The 16,973-nt window shown below is 41.3% G+C and overlaps 1 pseudogene; it reads right to left on the bottom strand.

Annotated features, from left to right (window-relative positions):
* Window positions 1-2,789: 2,789 nt before the first annotated feature.
* Window positions 2,790-5,293, bottom strand: LOC125892914 (nuclear factor 7, brain-like; annotated as a pseudogene).
* Window positions 5,294-16,973: the final 11,680 nt, after the last annotated feature.

A 16,973-nucleotide genomic window follows, 5' to 3' on the forward strand; every position in this document is an offset into this window, starting at 1 on the left:
GCATTTGTCCCTGATCAATAAACGTCTAAATAAAAATATAAAACTAGAAAAGCACTCAGTGCAGACCTCCGCCAAGTAGGTGATATTCCCTCCCCCTCTGCATCAGATTTTGCAGCCTGCATCACAGTGAGGTTATTTGCATCACTATCATTATGAGGTTATATATGCCGTCACCATGGAGACACTGTGGTGTATTTATTTCATTTTTATTTTGTACCAACACAGAATATAATGTTTTTTGTATTTTTCACTTTCTTTTTTTTTCAACACAGAACATTAATTTCAACGTTAGAATTACAACAATATTTAGCAAGTAGAACAAGACGTGCTGTCCGGCCACTGGATGGCGCTATTTTCACCGTCTTAATTGCTGCTGAGGCTGTCAGACCATAGATTTATTTATTATTGTATCCACTTTGCTTCAACCGATCACCACCAAAATTGTATCATCTGCTCCTTGTCCCATTATCCACCTTTCCTGAAAATTTCATCACAATCCATTCATAACTTTTTGAGTTATTTTGCAGACAAACAAACAAACAAACAGACCAACGCCGGCGAAAACATAACCTCCTTGGTGGAGGTAATAAAATAGAATAAATAATTCTCATTAAAAACTGTTGGACAAAGTGGCCTCCAGCTGCTGAGACACTTCCTGTGTGATGAAATCACAACAGACTACAACTTTAAAATTTGTTGTATTTGCAGAAGATCCAACATTTCGTGCTCTGCAGAGGATTGAGAGCCGCTTTTGATGGCGATCACGACAGAAATAAATAAACTGAAAAGAAGGTTTGACAAAAACAAACTGTCACAAAATTTGACCCAAATGTTGTTATTAAAAAAAATGTATACACAAGTACAAATTAAGACAGATGGTGTTAATACAGACGACGTGTGTGAGGATACATTTCTGTGAGTGATACTGGATCTCAAAATCATCTGGAAACCTCAAATAAGTCCCATTCAACCAAAGCTGGCAGGAAGCAGTGCATTATGGGAAAATCAGGACACATACTGGACCATGAATCACCAAATATCACTGTGTGGAGGTCACACCTGTACAGGTGCTTTATACACATCACACATATTATAAAGAAATCATTATGACTGTACATGATGCACACCCACACACTGCGTTTACAGTCACAGGCATTTAACTTTGGGGATCTGGTCAAATTTAAAACAGTGCAAATAATGTTTGTAGCAAGAAATAATCTACTTCTGGGCAATATTCAAAAACCGTTCTGTGAGAGGGAGGGAGGATATGATCTAAGAGGAAGTCTAAAAACAGGTTGTGTGGCATCTGTGGAGCCGCTCGTACGTTTGGTTTATTCTCCGTCGACCTCAAATCTTTATCAGATCTGTTAAAATGATAAACAAAGAAAAATGATGAGAAGAGAACTTTTTATTGTTTTATGGACAAAGGTTACATGAACATAAATCCACCTTAAACATGACATGTCCACCTTAAATGAGGCCACTGTCTAAATGACTAACAGCAGAATCCAGCTGAATGACATCAGACAGAATATTGATCAGATGTTTGGGATCATTGGAGACGTATTTTATGCAGTACAGATTTCATAGATAGAAATTAAATATTGATTTGAATGTTTGAGAACTTTATAATCTGGACTAGAATTTCAGAATAAGTTTGTTGGATCTGATCAATGATTGGCTGCTCAAACATGCAGTTATTGATACGCTGATTGTTTCCAAGGATCCAATCAGCTTGCACAGAGTGGTTACTGGTCTTCATGGCTCCACACACACAAGTTCAAATAATAAAACATCAACAACATTATGGATAAAAAGAAAAGAAGCAAACAAACAGTAAATCATCTGACACATGAAGAAGTCAACAGCAGAGACAAAAAACTGAACTAAATAAAGTGACGATAAAAACCAACGAGTGAAAGATGAATGAAACATCTTTGTAATAATGAGACAGCAGGAGGACAGGTGCAGGAGGACAGGTGCAGGAGGACAGGTGTAGGAGGACAGGTGGACAGGTGCAGGAGGACAGGTGCAGGAGGACAGGTGTAGGAGGACAGGTGCAGGAGGACAGGTGCAGGAGGACAGGTGTAGGAGGACAGGTGCAGGAGGACAGGTGGACAGGTGCAGGAGGACAGGTGCAGGAGGACAGGTGTAGGAGGACAGGTGCAGGAGGACAGGTGCAGGAGGACAGGTGCAGGATGACAGGTGTAGGAGGACAGGAGGACAGGTGTAGGAGGACAGGTGGACAGGTGCAGGAGGACAGGTGTAGGAGGACAGGTGCAGGAGGACAGGTGTAGGAGGACAGGTGCAGGATGACAGGTGTAGGAGGACAGGAGGACAGGTGTAGGAGGACAGGTGGACAGGTGCAGGAGGACAGGTGTAGGAGGACAGGTGCAGGAGGACAGGTGCAGGAGGACAGGTGTAGGAGGACAGGTGCAGGAGGACAGGTGTAGGAGGACAGGTGGACAGGTGCAGGAGGACAGGTGCAGGAGGACAGGTGTAGGAGGACAGGTGCAGGAGGACAGGTGCAGGAGGACAGGTGCAGGAGGACAGGTGCAGGAGGACAGGTGGACAGGTGCAGGAGGACAGGTGGACAGGTGCAGGAGGACAGGTGCAGGAGGACAGGTGTAGGAGGACAGGTGCAGGATGACAGGTGTAGGAGGACAGGTGGACAGGTGCAGGAGGACAGGTGTAGGAGGACAGGTGTAGGAGGACAGGTGGACAGGTGCAGGAGGACAGGTGTAGGAGGACAGGTGCAGGAGGACAGGTGTAGGAGGACAGGTGCAGGATGACAGGTGCAGGAGGACAGGTGTAGGAGGACAGGTGGACAGGTGCAGGAGGACAGGTGTAGGAGGACAGGTGCAGGAGGACAGGTGTAGGAGGACAGGTGCAGGATGACAGGTGTAGGAGGACAGGAGGACAGGTGCAGGAGGACAGGTGTAGGAGGGCAGGTGCTGGAGGACAGGTGCAGCTCAACAGCTTCAGTTCAGTCACACAAACATCATTATAAACAAAATCATCCTGCTGATCTCTACCTGCTCTGTTCCACTCTCACACACACCTTCAGTGGTAATATCTTCAGTTTGTCCACAGTGCTAATGTATGGAAACAGTCTCTCAGTGAAAGTGTGTGTGAAGGTGTGTATGTGTGTGTTAGTATCAGCATCAGAGAACGACAGCTTTCCTCTGTTCCAGTCCAGATTCACTCTGATCCTCTGGAGCTTCTTCTGCACTACGAGATCAATGAGTGGAGCTGGTAGTGCCCATGCTGAGTATTCACCTTTATAGAACATTATTCTCCACAATCCAGACTGTATGAGTCCCTTCCTCTGGACAGACTCTGCTAACACACCCAGTATCCAGCCTGTTCTGTCTCCAACCTCGACATCCCAGCTGTGAGTCCCTGAGTTAAAGCCCTCAGAGCCCAGGACAGAGAAGTAATTATCAAACCTCTCTGGATTATCAGGAAGCTGCTGTCTCTCCTCTCCTCGTCTCACACTGGTCAGATCTTCAGACAGGACGAGTTTTGGATTAGCAGTGTTTGGATCCAGGATCACAGGAGTGTAGGAGACCATGTCCTTCATCTTGTTCCAGATGCTGAAGGTCAGGTTGCCCAGGTGTTTGGCCTCGTCTATCAGAGCTCCTGAGAGCAGCTGTGGATCATCCAGCAGGGGGCACTGCTGGACTCTGTCCACTGCAGCCTTGTAGTTGAGCAGGAATGAGACGTCTTCAGCTCTCAGCTCGTCCTCTGTGGCTCTGACTGTGTCTGAAAGAGCTGCTATCTCTCTGCTCAGCCTCCATCTTCTCCTTCATCATCTGACTCTTCTGCTCCTCTTCCTCCCTCAGTGCAGCCATCCTGGCCTCCTCTTCCTCTTCTAGAAACTGGTGAAGCTTCTTAAACTGCTCCTTAATCTGCCTCTCTGTGCGTCGGGCCTGGACCTTCATGTGTTGTGCTGTTTGTTCACACTTCACTTTAACTTGTTCACAAACCTTTAACTTCTCCTTTAAGGGCTCCAGAGTTTCCTCAACTTCCTTCTTGTGTTGTCGTGCAACTTCATCGACGGGTCTGAATCTGTGCTTGGTGTGTTTTTCTGAATCTCTGCAGACGAGACACACTGGCTGCTGATGGTCCAGACAGAAGAGTTTGAGTTTCTCAGAGTGCAGACTGCAGAGAGCCTCTGAAGCTCTCTGATCTCTCTCCTGTAAGAAGGCCTCACACAGGTTCTTTAACGCCAGGTTTAAAGGTGGTTCAGCCCTTGAAGATCTTCTCTTACAAAGTGGACACTCCTGTGTTTGTTTGTCTTTCCACCAGCTCTTCAGACAGTCTTTACAGAAGCTGTGGCTACATGACAGAAGAACAGGATGTCTAAAGACGTCCTGACAGACCGGACAGCAGAGATCCTCCTCTGATCTGGAAGCCATTTAGTCTCTGAGTGAAGCTGAAAACACAGCAGACAGCACGTTAAAACAGGAAGTCAGTGGAGTTTATCGCCACACTGCAGAAAGCTGCCTCAGTTACTTTCACTTTGAGTCTCTGAGTGTTTTATCAGTCAGCAGCAGGTTATATCAGTACATCAGTATATCAGTACATCAGTATATCAGTACATCAGTATATCAGTACTTCAGTATATCAGTACTTCAGTATATCAGTACATCAGTATATCAGTACCTCAGTATATCAGTACATCAGTATATCAGTACATCAGTATATCAGTACTTCAGTATATCAGTACTTCAGTACTCCCTTCTCTAACCGTCCTCAGCTGAAGTCACAGCTTCATAATGAAGGTAAATCTTACCGTCTGTCTTTGGGTGCGTCTCTTCTCACCAAGAACTGAACAGTAACAAACTGTTTCCTCTTTTCTCTCAGATGATGTCAGAAAGGGGCGGAGCTTAGTCAGTCCACTGATGTGTGTCATCTTAAAGGGACCCGTTGATGAATATGATCCGTCACACTGCTCTGAGATCACGTCTCTATGGCAACGTAACTTTGATGGAAAGAAGACTAAGAAGACTCAGCTGGAGCAAATTTCATTTTCACTGTTGTTTCTGTCATTTTTTACTTTGTTTTCAGTCATGTGAAAGAAAAGTGACCAACATGACAGGTCAGCCAGCTTCCTCTGTAAGGGGGTGATTACACAGAAATGAGACGCTAGGGACGCGGACGCTTCAAAGACGCTTGAAACACTGGAAGAACTTACTCAATGCGCGCTAGCTACTGGCATCTCACGCTCAAAAAGTTGAAAATATTTTAACTTTTCAGCATCTACGCATGTCTAAAAACAAACGTCTACAAAAACGCGTGTCTAAAAAGACGCTGAAAAAACACCCATCTAGAAAGATGACGCATATTGGTGAATTTTGGCTTTGGGAAAGATAAGGCGGTGGGTCTTTACATTTTGCCATGCAATGAAAAAAGCATGGACAAGTAGAGTAAGCATGGAATGATACAGGAAGTAAATGCCTAAGAGCATGTGTATTCAATTTATAATTGTCTCTTGAGTAACTTGAATGTAATTTCTTTAAATGTTAATGGTCTCAATAACTGTATTAAGAGGAAAAAAGTATTCCAACAATTGTAGAAAGAAAAGGGAGACATACTGTTCCTGCGAGAGACTCATTTGATGCAGAAAGAGCATAAAAAGCTAAAATAACTAACGGTCAGGTATTTTCATCCTCATACAGCTCAGGAAAAAGGGCCGTGGCTGTTCTGTAAAACGAAATATAGTCGAGCACAATTGTTGGTTTCCCCCGACCTGTTGGTGTGTAACACTTCCTGTTTCTGAAGTAAACATGCTTGCAACGTACTGGCTTGTCCTCCGTCTCATCTTTGTTAACATCAAGTCTGGATGTTAACGTAACAGTGGCTACAATCATAAATGTCCACATTCCCTTTGAAACGACAAAATGTGTACAGGACAGAGAGGGAAGATGTGTAGGTGGTGAGGAAAGCTACAATACTGAGAAGAACATGTAGAAACAGGACTGATGGACATATGGAGAGCTCTACATCCAACAACTAAAGATTATACTTACCTCTCTGGTAGACATGCCACTTACAGTCGATTGGATTATTTCTTTATGTTTAAAAAAACACTTCATTGATTAGTCAGTGTGTTATTGGAACAATGACTTTATCGGATCATGCAACAGTTACCTTGTAGGTGAAAGTAAACTTGAAAAAAAGGAAACATCTACAGAGACTGAACAACTCCTTCTTGCAGGACTTGAAGTTTAAAGAGAAGAAAATTCATAAATGAATACTTTAAATTAAATAACACCATTAATGAGATCACCTTATGGGAAGGAGCAAAAACTGTATAGAGAAATAATAGCTTATGCATCTGAAGAGAAAAGGCGGCAGGAGCAAGTTAAGAAGGAACTCCAGTTACAAGTTAGACTCTTGGAGGACAAGCATAGACTTAACCCTAACACCAGCATCAACATACAACTACAAAAAAACACACAAAGAAATGAAGGTCAGAGGAAACAGAGAAACAACTCACATTTACAAAACAAAACATTATGATGGACCAAATTCAACCAAGGTGCTGGCATATAAGCTTATGAAGCAAACTTGTAAATCGCAAAAACTAGATTAACAGATGATACCGCTATAGTCGTAACCAATACAGACGACATAGAGACCTTTGCACAATTCTATGAGAATTTATATAAGGACGAGTCCGAAATGAAAGAAAGGACAGAAATGGAAATGTCCCTGGGAAAAGTTAAATTAAAACAAGCCACCCCTCATCAGAACACATCTCTCATAAAAACGACTTCAATAGATGAAACATCAAGACAAAGAAAGAAACTTAAAAAGGGGAAGACCCCAGGGACTGATGGGCACACAAATGGAGTTTATCAAGAGTTTAGATTACCTCTGACTCCACTTCTGCACAGAGTTCATAATTTTGCTTTGGAAGCAGGAATCTGGGCACCAACGTGGAATTCATCAGTAATCACCGTCAACCTAAAGAAGGAAAGGATTTAACTGAGTGTTCATCATATAGACCGATATCGTTATTAAATACAGATCAAAAAATATTAATAATAACGGCAAGGTTAAAATAAATAATTCCAAATATAATAAAGAGGGACCAGTGTGGGTTTGTCATGGGTAGGCACACTTTAAATATAATTGATTGTTGTCAAAAAAATAAAAAAGATGTACTTTTGCTAACGATGGACGCAGAAAAAGCATTCGACAGATAACATGGCTCTATATCTTTAATACAGCTAAAGCTCTTGGCTTTCATCCAAAAGTTACCTCTTGCTTGTAAGCAATGTATACAAATCCTGTAGCACAAGTAATGTTACGTGCCAGTCAAGGAACCAGGACCCAGTAGCAGAGTTCAAACAAAAGCTTTATTGCCAAAATGTTCACAAAAGGAAGTAACGAGGAACACGCTCAAAAGACAAGGAAACAACTGAAAGCGCTCGACAAAGCACGAGGAAGACGCTGAGGACTACACGTGGCGACAGGCAGGAGATCACTGAGAGCTCAAGCGAGGAGCACCAGCATAGGGAACAATCCGGCACAGGAGACAGTGAGAGAGTGGCTTAAGTAGCTGGCTGATTAGGCAGAACAAGCTGCAGGTGTGCTGGAAGCCCTGCTCCCAGTGATCGCCCCGCCTCCCGGCACATCCCCTGCAGACAGAGGGAGAGAGATATCAGAAACATATTTTCACAGAAAAAACGACAAAAAACCGGACCATAACAAGTAAAGGTCAATGGTGCTCTGTCAAGACGGATAAAAATACATGAGGGAACTAGACAGGGAGACCCACTCTCTGGGCTGATTTCTATTGTGTGTATGGAACCGTTAGCTGAAGCAGTGAGACGGCAGAACCTTATGAAGGGAGTAACAGTAGGACAGGAAGTCCATAAGCTGGCAATGTACGCTGATGATGTCATTATGTATATGACATCACCTGGAACTTCACTACCAGCTTTAAAGGCATCGATAAATGAAGACAGTGAGTTTTCAGGATACAGAATAAATGAAACTAAACAAAAAGGAGAGTGATAAAAGAAGAGGAAAAACAAGAGTAAACCTCAGTCAGGCGTTCAAGAGATGGAGGGAGCTCCGTGACCAAAGAGGCTTCAAAACCCATGTCCAGCTAGCTTTCTTTCTAATGGATCAGTAAGTAACACGGCTAAATGTTAGCTAGACCAGAGAGGACTGGACTGTACTGGCTGCTAGTTCATTCCTAGCTGGCCAGCATCGCAAATCGCCGCAACCAGGGAGCGGGTAGCGAGTGTTGGTCGGCTGACATCCTGGTTGCCATTCTACGGCAGCCCTCGGACAGTGATACCCCCCTCCCTTCCTTCTGTTCTCTTCTCACGGAGGCAGCTATCCACGGACATCGCCCAGCTAAGTTACGCCCAGCTAAGTGAACACTGGACTTTGTTTCCCATTCAATTTGAGCTCCAACCGGCCGCATGGTTTCCATACGGTAGCGTTTATTCTAGAATGGGGACTGTTTACATGTGCATATTGGTATAATTCCACTGTGTCTACTGTTGTTTGTACTGGTACTGTACATATTGGTGTCATTTACTGTGAGCTGTTTGTACTGGTACTGTACATATTGGTATCATTTACTGTGAGCTGTTTGTACTGGTACTGTACATATTGGTATCATTTACTGTGAGCTGTTTGTACTGGTACTGTACATATTGGTGTCATTCACTGTGAGCTGTTTGTACTGGTACTGTACATATTGGTGTCATTTACTGTGAGCTGTTTGTACTGGTACTGTACATATTGGTATAATTCCACTGTGTCTACTGTTGTTTGTACTGGTACTGTACATATTGGTATCATTCACTGTGAGCTGTTTGTACTGGTACTGTACATATTGGTATCATTTACTGTGAGCTGTTTGTACTGGTACTGTACATATTGGTGTCATTCACTGTGAGCTGTTTGTACTGGTACTGTACATATTGGTGTCATTCACTGTGAGCTGTTTGTACTGGTACTGTACATATTGGTGTCATTTACTGTGAGCTGTTTGTACTGATACTGTACATATTGGTGTCATTTACTGTGAGCTGTTTGTACTGGTACTGTACATATTGGTATCATTTACTGTGAGCTGTTTGTACTGGTACTGTACATATTGGTGTCATTCACTGTGAGCTGTTTGTACTGGTACTGTACATATTGGTGTCATTTACTGTGAGCTGTTTGTACTGGTACTGTACATATTGGTGTCATTCACTGTGAGCTGTTTGTACTGGTACTGTACATATTGGTGTCATTTACTGTGAGCTGTTTGTACTGGTACTGTACATATTGGTGTCATTTACTGTGAGCTGTTTGTACTGATACTGTACATATTGGTGTCATTTACTGTGAGCTGTTTGTACTGGTACTGTACATATTGGTGTCATTCACTGTGAGCTGTTTGTACTGGTACTGTACATATTGGTGTCATTCACTGTGAGCTGTTTGTACTGATACTGTACATATTGGTATCATTTACTGTGAGCTGTTTGTACTGGTACTGTACATATTGGTGTCATTCACTGTGAGCTGTTTGTACTGGTACTGTACATATTGGTGTCATTTACTGTGAGCTGTTTGTACTGGTACTGTACATATTGGTGTCATTCACTGTGAGCTGTTTGTACTGGTACTGTACATATTGGTATCATTTACTGTGAGCTGTTTGTACTGGTACTGTACATATTGGTGTCATTCACTGTGAGCTGTTTGTACTGGTACTGTACATATTGGTGTCATTTACTGTGAGCTGTTTGTACTGGTACTGTACATATTGGTGTCATTCACTGTGAGCTGTTTGTACTGGTACTGTACATATTGGTATCATTTACTGTGAGCTGTTTGTACTGGTACTGTACATATTGGTATCATTTACTGTGAGCTGTTTGTACTGGTACTGTACATATTGGTGTCATTCACTGTGAGCTGTTTGTACTGGTACTGTACATATTGGTATCATTCACTGTGAGCTGTTTGTACTGGTACTGTACATATTGGTATCATTTACTGTGAGCTGTTTGTACTGGTACTGTACATATTGGTGTCATTTACTGTGAGCTGTTTGTACTGGTACTGTACATATTGGTGTCATTCACTGTGAGCTGTTTGTACTGGTACTGTACATATTGGTGTCATTCACTGTGAGCTGTTTGTACTGGTACTGTACATATTGGTATCATTTACTGTGAGCTGTTTGTACTGGTACTGTACATATTGGTGTCATTCACTGTGAGCTGTTTGTACTGGTACTGTACATATTGGTGTCATTCACTGTGAGCTGTTTGTACTGGTACTGTACATATTGGTGTCATTTACTGTGAGCTGTTTGTACTGGTACTGTACATATTGGTGTCATTTACTGTGAGCTGTTTGTACTGGTACTGTACATATTGGTGTCATTTACTGTGAGCTGTTTGTACTGGTACTGTGCATATTGGTATAATTCCACTGTGTCTACTGTTGTTTGTACTGGTACTGTACATATTGGTGTCATTTACTGTGAGCTGTTTGTACTGGTACTGTACATATTGGTGTCATTCACTGTGAGCTGTTTGTACTGGTACTGTACATATTGGTGTCATTCACTGTGAGCTGTTTGTACTGGTACTGTACATATTGGTATCATTTACTGTGAGCTGTTTGTACTGGTACTGTACATATTGGTGTCATTCACTGTGAGCTGTTTGTGCTGGTACTGTACATATTGGTGTCATTTACTGTGAGCTGTTTGTACTGGTACTGTACATATTGGTGTCATTTACTGTGAGCTGTTTGTACTGGTACTGTACATATTGGTGTCATTTACTGTGAGCTGTTTGTACTGGTACTGTACATATTGGTGTCATTTACTGTGAGCTGTTTGTACTGGTACTGTACATATTGGTGTCATTCACTGTGAGCTGTTTGTACTGGTACTGTACATATTGGTATCATTTACTGTGAGCTGTTTGTACTGGTACTGTACATATTGGTGTCATTTACTGTGAGCTGTTTGTACTGGTACTGTGCATATTGGTATAATTCCACTGTGTCTACTGTTGTTTGTACTGGTACTGTACATATTGGTATCATTCACTGTGAGCTGTTTGTACTGGTACTGTACATATTGGTGTCATTTACTGTGAGCTGTTTGTACTGGTACTGTACATATTGGTATCATTTACTGTGAGCTGTTTGTACTGGTACTGTACATATTGGTGTCATTTACTGTGAGCTGTTTGTACTGGTACTGTACATATTGGTGTCATTTACTGTGAGCTGTTTGTACTGGTACTGTACATATTGGTGTCATTTACTGTGAGCTGTTTGTACTGGTACTGTACATATTGGTGTCATTCACTGTGAGCTGTTTGTACTGGTACTGTACATATTGGTGTCATTCACTGTGAGCTGTTTGTACTGGTACTGTACATATTGGTGTCATTCACTGTGAGCTGTTTGTACTGGTACTGTACATATTGGTATCATTCACTGTGAGCTGTTTGTACTGGTACTGTACATATTGGTGTCATTTACTGTGAGCTGTTTGTACTGGTACTGTACATATTGGTATCATTTACTGTGAGCTGTTTGTACTGGTACTGTACATATTGGTGTCATTTACTGTGAGCTGTTTGTACTGGTACTGTACATATTGGTATCATTTACTGTGAGCTGTTTGTACTGGTACTGTACATATTGGTATCATTTACTGTGAGCTGTTTGTACTGGTACTGTACATATTGGTATCATTTACTGTGAGCTGTTTGTACTGGTACTGTACATATTGGTATCATTCACTGTGAGCTGTTTGTACTGGTACTGTACATATTGGTATCATTTACTGTGAGCTGTTTGTACTGGTACTGTACATATTGGTATCATTCACTGTGAGCTGTTTGTACTGGTACTGTACATATTGGTATCATTCACTGTGAGCTGTTTGTACTGGTACTGTACATATTGGTATCATTTACTGTGAGCTGTTTGTACTGGTACTGTACATATTGGTATCATTCACTGTGAGCTGTTTGTACTGGTACTGTACATATTGGTGTCATTCACTGTGAGCTGTTTGTACTGGTACTGTACATATTGGTATCATTCACTGTGAGCTGTTTGTACTGGTACTGTACATATTGGTATCATTCACTGTGAGCTGTTTGTACTGGTACTGTACATATTGGTATCATTCACTGTGAGCTGTTTGTACTGGTACTGTACATATTGGTGTCATTCACTGTGAGCTGTTTGTACTGGTACTGTACATATTGGTATCATTCACTGTGAGCTGTTTGTACTGGTACTGTACATATTGGTGTCATTCACTGTGAGCTGTTTGTACTGGTACTGTACATATTGGTGTCATTTACTGTGAGCTGTTTGTACTGGTACTGTACATATTGGTATCATTCACTGTGAGCTGTTTGTACTGGTACTGTACATATTGGTATCATTCACTGTGAGCTGTTTGTACTGGTACTGTACATATTGGTGTCATTTACTGTGAGCTGTTTGTACTGGTACTGTACATATTGGTGTCATTCACTGTGAGCTGTTTGTACTGGTACTGTACATATTGGTGTCATTCACTGTGAGCTGTTTGTACTGGTACTGTACATATTGGTGTCATTTACTGTGAGCTGTTTGTACTGGTACTGTACATATTGGTGTCATTCACTGTGAGCTGTTTGTACTGGTACTGTACATATTGGTATCATTCACTGTGAGCTGTTTGTACTGGTACTGTACATATTGGTGTCATTCACTGTGAGCTGTTTGTACTGGTACTGTACATATTGGTGTCATTTACTGTGAGCTGTTTGTACTGGTACTGTACATATTGGTATCATTCACTGTGAGCTGTTTGTACTGGTACTGTACATATTGGTATCATTCACTGTGAGCTGTTTGTACTGGTACTGTACATATTGGTGTCATTTACTGTGAGCTGTTTGTACTGGTACTGTACATATTGGTGTCATTCACTGTGAGCTGTTTGTACTGGTACTGTACATATTGGTGTCATTCACTGTGAGCTGTTTGTACTGGTACTGTACATATTGGTATCATTCACTGTGAGCTGTTTGTACTGGTACTGTACATATTGGTGTCATTCACTGTGAGCTGTTTGTACTGGTACTGTACATATTGGTGTCATTCACTGTGAGCTGTTTGTACTGGTACTGTACATATTGGTATCATTCACTGTGAGCTGTTTGTACTGGTACTGTACATATTGGTGTCATTCACTGTGAGCTGTTTGTACTGGTACTGTACATATTGGTGTCATTCACTGTGAGCTGTTTGTACTGGTACTGTACATATTGGTATCATTTACTGTGAGCTGTTTGTACTGGTACTGTACATATTGGTATCATTCACTGTGAGCTGTTTGTACTGGTACTGTACATATTGGTGTCATTCACTGTGAGCTGTTTGTACTGGTACTGTACATATTGGTATCATTCACTGTGAGCTGTTTGTACTGGTACTGTACATATTGGTATCATTCACTGTGAGCTGTTTGTACTGGTACTGTACATATTGGTGTCATTCACTGTGAGCTGTTTGTACTGGTACTGTACATATTGGTGTCATTCACTGTGAGCTGTTTGTACTGGTACTGTACATATTGGTGTCATTCACTGTGAGCTGTTTGTACTGGTACTGTACATATTGGTATCATTTACTGTGAGCTGTTTGTACTGGTACTGTACATATTGGTATCATTCACTGTGAGCTGTTTGTACTGGTACTGTACATATTGGTATCATTCACTGTGAGCTGTTTGTACTGGTACTGTACATATTGGTATCATTCACTGTGAGCTGTTTGTACTGGTACTGTACATATTGGTATCATTCACTGTGAGCTGTTTGTACTGGTACTGTACATATTGGTGTCATTCACTGTGAGCTGTTTGTACTGGTACTGTACATATTGGTGTCATTCACTGTGAGCTGTTTGTACTGGTACTGTACATATTGGTATCATTTACTGTGAGCTGTTTGTACTGGTACTGTACATATTGGTATCATTCACTGTGAGCTGTTTGTACTGGTACTGTACATATTGGTGTCATTCACTGTGAGCTGTTTGTACTGGTACTGTACATATTGGTGTCATTCACTGTGAGCTGTTTGTACTGGTACTGTGCATTCTGCTATAATTATTTGCATTACTATTTGTTTTTTCTTCAGATAAATCTGATAATTGTTGCTCGGTCTCTTTACTCATTTATTTAGCAGAGTGTCCACACACCTTCTCATTCTACATATACATAGAGGTATACTGGTGGCTTTACAGCCTACATTTGATTCATTATCTCTGATCCCCACGCTCAGTTTGGTCGTGGCCACAGTGCGATGCAACACCACTGACACTAGGTGGCGCCAAGCTAAAATGCCTAAAAAGCCTATCTGTTGCCTCTTTAAGAACAACCTTAAGTTAAAATGGAATCATTTTGGGAATTTTATTCACAAGGATTTGAACAAACTGCATGAAGTCAATTATGTGCCCTTAGAGGAAAAAATGTAATCTGATTTAAATAGGTGGAAAATGTTACCAGACTCTATTCTGTGGACGAGTGGACACAATTAAAATGATGATTCTAACACAGTTCCTCTTCCTGTTCCAGACTGCACCCATACCAGTTCCTACCACATGTTTTAAAAGGTGGAATGGATTACTAAGTAAATGTATATGGAATAACAAAAAGAAAAGAATAAAAATCAATAAATGAACTAAAGCAACACGGTGTGGGAGTTTGGCCGTCCCTAACCTGCAGAGCTACTTTAATTCAACACAAATAAATACAAGATGGTCGAATGACGGAGGTGAAGCAAAGTGGAGACTGGTTGAGAAGGAGTCCATACCAATATCTATAAAATCATTACCTTATATAGACAAAAAGGATTACTCACAGATCAAAGGACTGACCAGATGTGTTGACAACACACTAAGAAGGTGGAAAAAATATTCACAACACTCACAAAATAAATGAGGATGCAGTATATTTCCGAGGAATGGCATGGGATCGCCAGTTTGAACCAAACAGGACAGATGACATTTTGAAAGTATGGCATCAACAGGATTAAAAACATATTTACAGATGCTGACCAACAACACTGTGAGCTCCTTTCAGTCACTAGTTTCTAAGTACAATCTGGCACAAAGTAATTTCTATAAATATTTGCAAATAAGGACATACCTTTCAAAATAAAATAAAAAATCAAACCACAAAAGAAATGCCCCTTTAATTGCCTCTCTGAGCAAAAGTCATAATAAGGAAATAAACAACTCTTTGTCAAAAACATACAAACCTCTGGAGAGCAGTACGGACGCTGAAACTAGTACGCAACAAAAATGAGTGGCTGAACTAGGACAGCAGGTTAACAGTGAAGAGTGAAGCAAGTTTGCAGAGAGATTCACAAAACAACAAACTCTAAGTATTGCAAAGATTTACATTCCACATTCCAAAATTAACACATCTAAGACGTCGAACTGCTGGAGAAGAGCGGTGAGACAAAGGCAAACCATTGACACGTTTTCTGTCTCTGCCCTGTATTAAAATTATGTTGGCAATCAGTCTCATCAGCTATTGTGAGTATGTTCCAAATAAAAACAGCAATTATCCCTGTGCATATTATTGTAGGAAAATCTCCACCAGAGCTGATGCAGGAAAGAGATCAGTATCTGCACGATATCTGAAACAGATCACCAGGATGTGCTTAAAACCTGAAGTCCATCAGCTAAAAAATGGGTAGTAACCATAAGGGAGATTTCCGAGATGGAGACGGTAACATATAGAGTTAGAAATGAAGAGATCTGAGTTTTGAGGCTATTAACGAATCAAATGAATAAACTAATTAATATTATGAATAAGACAGGCATGATCATTGTGCTGTGAACGTTTTCCCATTTCCTTTCTGTGTCTCTTTTTAGTGTTAAATCTGAGTGTGTACATGTACGGCCACATTTTTGTGTCCACATTTGTTCACATTCAGAGGTGCAGGTAAGTATGTATGAATGTATGTATGAATGTATTTGGACAAGGATGAAAATATAGTTTGTTTTCACTGGGTGTACATACACACACACACACACACACACACACACACTTTGTATGAAAAAATACTGACTAGAGTGTAGTTGTAAATGAACCATGAATTTATTGCAACAAAAGTATTAAATAAAAACAAATGAAAGAGAGGAACAGTTAGAGCCCACAGTCAGCTGCTGTTCAGAGATCATCAGTGATTTTTACCATCGTCGTCTCGGTACTGTGACCGGAGCGAAAACCCTTCTGAGAATGTTCAGATCGCTGTGACTGAGTTGAGTGTGGAGCTGAGCTGCAGCTGATCCTTTTGTAATTGTTCTGCTGCATGTTCTTCTCCTTCTTCTTCTTCTTCATCCGAGGAAATCATACGTCCTATGCGCGAAAAATCACCAAACTTTTCATGAAGGTCCAGTCCCATGCCACATGTCCTCAACTGGAAACACAAGACAGTAGTCCTGATGGTGGCGCTACAGCAGCCTCTAAATGTCAAAACTTTGAAAATTCATAACAAATCAACCATATGTGCTACAGCTTTGGAACTTTCACTTTGAAATGTGCTTTTCCATGGCATGGATGGCTACTGTCTGGCACCCTGATGCTGGGCTTAGTCAATCTGTGAAGCCACACATGAACTGTCAGTTGCCAGTTAGCTCAGTGAGATAGAAGACGGACCTCAGTCTCAGAAGTTGTGAGTTCAAGCCTCAGCTAAGGCAGAACAGACGTTCTAATGTGAAAGTCCTATGTTCAGGCATCATGCTATGTGGATTAGAGACTACCAAGGTTAAAATAATTATGATCCAGGCAGCTGTGCGGAGAGACAAACACACTCTATCAACACTTTTCCCTGTTATCCCTCGTCTCTTTTCCCTGTTTATTTGGCTGAGCTATCAGTCAATATGCAGAGTCTATCCAATAG

The sequence above is a fragment of the Epinephelus fuscoguttatus genome, linkage group LG1 (genome assembly GCF_011397635.1).
Source record: "Epinephelus fuscoguttatus linkage group LG1, E.fuscoguttatus.final_Chr_v1".
NCBI lineage: Eukaryota > Metazoa > Chordata > Actinopteri > Perciformes > Serranidae > Epinephelus > Epinephelus fuscoguttatus.